Below are 4,920 nucleotides of genomic sequence, written 5' to 3'. Positions count from 1 at the left end.
ATGGGGAGGTAGTGGAGAGGAGACAGAGGAGGCTGCATGAGGAGGCTGCATGAGGAGGTAGTGGAGAGGAGACAGAGGAGGCTGCATGAGGAGGCAGAGGAGAGGAGGCAGAGGAGAAGAGGCTGCATGAGGAGGTAGTGGAGAGGAGACAGAGGAGGCTGCATGAGGAGACAGAGGAGGCTGCATGAGGAGGCAGAGGAGAGAAGACAGAGGAGAAGAGGCTGCATGAGGAGGTAGTGGAGAGGAGACAGAGGAGGCTGCATGAGGAGGCCATAATGATGAAATGATCAAGTTGGATAATTTCTGAGAATGAGAGTCCTACTCTCTGTTTGCTGTAGTCATTTAATAAGTCTGGGAATACTGGATAAATAAAGGTTTTTAATGCGCATGACTGTGATCCATGAGAGCAAAGAACTTGAACCTGCATCCACGCTGCTCCTCCACTTCACATCTCAGAGGGTGGAGACAAAAAACAGACCGGCATCGTGTCAGAAAGGGGAGGGGCTTGGTGGCAGTATATGTTTTTTGAGCAGGCATGTTTTAAGTTCATATTGCATCTGACAGCGAGGATTGGCGAGCGCGAGGGACAACGCGGGGTAGAGAGAGGGAGAGAGAGAGAGAGAGAGAGAGAGAGAGAGAGAGGAGGAGGTGGTGGTGGTGGTGGTGGAGGAGGAGGGAGAGAGAGGCGAGATCTACCTCCGCGCGAAATAATGGGGATGATAATAAAACAGGGGGGAAAACCCGTCCGAGGAAAGCTGAATGGATGGAGCCAGAGACACGTCACGGGCAGCCGCAGCCATGAAGACTGAGCTCCAGCCTCCAGCAGCTCACTTCGTCTCCATCAGCCGAGCCGCGCGCTTCTCCGGGAGGAGAGAGGACCCTGCAGAGACCCGCAGACGACATGCGTGAGTATCGAGTCTAACCTGGGTTTTCTTTATGGACACAGTGTGGAGGCAGGTGCATAAAGTGGGCTCTATAAATCAGAGGAAAACGCGTTCACATTGGCTCCGTTTGCGTCGCTTAGCTGCACACATTACGGAGCAGGATGCGTGTGTTAGTCTGGACCTAACAGGAGCGGGGAGGCGAGTCTCGGTCCCCATGCTTCAGATGTGATTTTATTCCGATCTGTGTGTCTGTTTCTGTCTGTGAGGATGCAGAGCAGGAGGTGGTACTTCATTCAGCTGCAGATATTTAGAGGTGGAAACATTACTCAGCACAAAAACACTCATTTTGTCTTTTAATTTAAGCTCCTCTGAATCAAAGAAATCTTGATATTTTCATATTTCTATGCTGAAGTAGTTATGTTGGTGACATTGAGTGTGTAGTTGTGTCCAGGCTGAGTGAGAGGTCACACATGATCCTGCAGAAACAAACTGACTCTGCTTCAGCGATGGAACACCAGCCTCAGACGGACTTGTCATTAGAGGAGCCTCCTGCTCCGATTTTGAGGAGAACTCCTCCTGTTCTCAGCCTCACTGACGCATTGTGCTCCGGCTTCAGATGCGCCATTCACACGGAGCCACTAAGGCCACAAGGCGCTTCCACATCCTGGTTCCCACGTCTCACACACACACACACACACACACACACACACACGCACACGCACACGCACACACACACCTGCAGCAGGCACTCAGCAGGGTCCCTTCTAACCAGCTCTGTGGCAACACATGGCACAAAACCATGAGCATGGTGTTCCGGGGACTTTTCCTTTCTGTCCACATTAAGCCTGTGCAGGACTCAGTGTGGCCATGAGGCTCACATATGAGGATTACTAACACACAGGCCTGCCATGCGTAATAAAACAAAGTGGAGGCGTTCACACCCAAAGCTGGCGGATAAAAGGATCACAAGGCCAACATATCCCGTCCACACGTGTGCGCAGAGTCTGAGGCCTGGGCGAGAACACGTGTGCGCCCCGCGGACACACCGGGGGACAGATCTGGGACTGCTGGAGCCTTGAAGGCAGTTTTCAGCCCCAAAAAAAAAACAAAAAGTGGGATTATGCAACGTTTCACATGATGAACATGAGAGTATTAATGTGTGTGCACGCAGGGTCAGTGCACGAGGACGTAGATGGAGAGCAAAGGGACGTGTGCAGAAACATACCGCTTCATTTAAAATATATAAACAGTCACACGTTCAGGTTTTATCTTTTCTATATTTTTATTTATAAAAGTTAACGGTAGTAGTAGTAGCGCAGCAGCACACACACACACACACACACACACACACACACACACACACGCACACACACACACTCATCTTTAAATCATTGAGAGAAACAGCAAAGAGCTCACTTTGCCTCCTCGCTGCTCTGCAGAAGAATAAAACGCTCGTTTCTGTTTTCCAGGATCTAAGACACCGAGCGGCCTGCCAGCACGCGCCAATCTGCAGGTAACACATCACCGACACTAAGATCTACTGCCTTTAATAATCTTTATGTATGCAGAAATAATTATTACGTCATCCTAAGTAATAACTGTTTACATTCAGATAAAGAAAAAGATCTCAAGTTATTAAATATTGTTTCTTTAAAAAAAACCAACTCGAGTTTATATTATCACGAATATAAAAATATAAAAACAGCCACAGATAAACGTGACGTCAGACCGGAAATGATGCTATTATTTTATTAAATTATTATTAATTAATAATCAAAAATTTACAGGAAGTTCAGTTTCATCAAATCCTGAAATTAATAACACACACACACACACACACACAGAGACACACACACACACACACACACACACACACACACACACACACGTTAACCTCTATTTATTTTATTCGTTCTTCATTTGAATAATTTTGTAAATGTTCAGACTTTCACCTAAGTAGAGGCGCTGATTGATATGACGTCACACTGATCTCGGCCAATAGCAGAGCGTGCTGAGTTGTGTTCAAAGTGAGCAGCTTTCACTCCGCGTGAAGCATGTCGGGTAAAAGATAACAAAAACAGAAGATAACAAAAACAGAAGATAACAAATAAATTAAAATCACATTCAGGTGAAAATAAAATCTGTAGAATTATTATCATTTTATTAAAACATTCAGGTGAAAATAAATAATTTAAATGAGTTTTTAGAAGATTAAAGCAGCTCAGAGAGACCTCCTGCTCATGATCTCAGATTTATTTATTTACACGAGGCATCAAACTCTTCACGTTTAATTTTCATTAAAAATAATAATAAAGTGAATTAATGAAAACGTACCGTAGGATATTTAAAATATAAATATGAATAAATAAATAATTATACCCACTCAGGGAACAGTTTTATTAAAAGGTTTAAAATGTTTGTTTTATTTTTATCATTTTACCTGAAATTATTTTTTTATATGGAAATAAACAGGATTAATATAAAATATATATATATATAAATATATTATTAAGTTCTAATATTCTGCTGTTTACTTTGTTGAAGATCCGTGTTTCAGTTTCAACTTTTGGCTTAGAGACATGTGCCACCACGTGTGTGTGTGTGTGTGTGTGTGTGTGAGTGTGTGTGTGTGTGTGTCTGTTTGTGTGTCAGTGTGTGTGTCAGTGTGTGTGTGTGTGTGTGTGTGTGTGTGTGTGTGTGTGTGTGTGTCTGTTTGTGTGTGTTTGTGTTTGTGTGTCAGTGTGTGTGTCAGTGTGTGTGTGTGTGTGTGTGTCAGTGTGTGTGTGTGTGTGTGTGTGTGTCTGTGTGTGTGTGTGTGTGTGTCTGTTTGTGTGAGTGTGTGTGTGTGTGTCAGTGTGTGTGTGTGTGTGTGTGTGTGTGTCTGTGTGTGTGTGTCTGTTTGTGTGTGTGTGAGTGTGTGTCTGTGTGTGTGTGTGTGTGTGTGTGTGTGTGTGTGTGTGTTCATTTAAAAATGCATTTTGGACGTGGCTGGCGGGCGGCGTTTGAAGCCATCACCCTCCTATGAAGCTCGTGTGCGTGTGAGGGTGGACGTGCTGTTGGGAAGTGGGCGGGGCCGCAGAAGGGAAAGATGGCGCCGTGGCCGGTTTGGACTGGTTCAAGAACTTACGTACATTTTTCTGATTGTTTGACTTTGGGGAGTTTTGGATAGAGAGGCATTACTCAAGGACCAATCAGAGCATTCTGTGCACAGAGAGGTTTCTGATTGGCCAAGTGGTTTGAGGCGGGGCTAAGGGGCCACTTGGTGACATCACTAAACGACGGGTCAGGACATTTAAAGGCTGCTGTAGGTCGAGAGAGGAAACAAGAAGAGCGGGCGCCGGCGGCCTCCGCTCATTTTAACACGATTTTAACCCTTTCAGTGGTCAGTCCATCAAATGATGTCATATCCAGGTCTTCATTAATAACGCTTTGTCTGCTTCTAGGTCCAGACTGGGTCCATGTCACGGCGCCTGCAGCGGGGGAGGATGGGGGGCCTTCGGGGTTGGTTGTTATCTTTGGTTATCTAGCTGTATGAGTGATGTTCATTCTTCATAAAGCTAGATAACCGAAAGTAACAAGAATCCCATTACACTCCTGAAAAGGCATCAAGACCCCAAAAGCACCTCGCCGCGTCTGGAGGAGTGAGCTGGAGAGGTAGGGTGCATGAGTATGTGTGTGTGTGAGGTCCATCACTCTTTAGAAATGAATTCATATGATAGTCATGAAATAACGGGGACATTGGCGTCCATATTTCGCACAGCGGCCTGCAGCCAGCGGCGCTGATCCATAGCTGTACGGATGGTGCAACAGGATCACTTTAATCTAATAAGCCCCATGATCCCTGTGTGGGGCGGCATGCAGGGGCTTAGCCGTGCTATCACATGTGACAGGCCTGCAGAAGTAGTTTCACATGTGGCTATTGGCTAATCAGTTTGGTAGCCGCTTTACTCAAGGCGCCATTCACTGCATAAAGTCTTTGGTGCATCTTTGGTGTTAAGAGAACCTGCGATCAGAGGAGAATGTGGGCCCTTTATAT

The 4,920-nt window shown here is 45.8% G+C and overlaps 1 long non-coding RNA gene across 2 annotated transcripts in view; it reads left to right on the top strand.

Annotated features, from left to right (window-relative positions):
- Positions 1–218: 218 nt before the first annotated feature.
- Positions 219–4,920, top strand: part of LOC132983446 (uncharacterized) — an 11,780-nt gene continuing 7,078 nt past the window's right edge. The window contains exons 1-4 of one of the 2 annotated variants that reach the window (XR_009674839.1): positions 219–233; positions 270–905; positions 2,354–2,397; positions 4,328–4,538. This is a non-coding gene — a long non-coding RNA (uncharacterized LOC132983446). Of the gene's footprint in view, positions 234–269; positions 906–2,353; positions 2,398–4,327; positions 4,539–4,920 lie in introns of those variants that run through there. The other variant, XR_009674840.1, reaches the window with a different exon arrangement.

Source organism: Labrus mixtus, chromosome 11 (genome assembly GCF_963584025.1).
Source record: "Labrus mixtus chromosome 11, fLabMix1.1, whole genome shotgun sequence".
NCBI lineage: Eukaryota > Metazoa > Chordata > Actinopteri > Labriformes > Labridae > Labrus > Labrus mixtus.
Note: the sequence above shows the minus strand (reverse complement) of the source record. Positions and strands in the feature narration are given on the sequence as shown.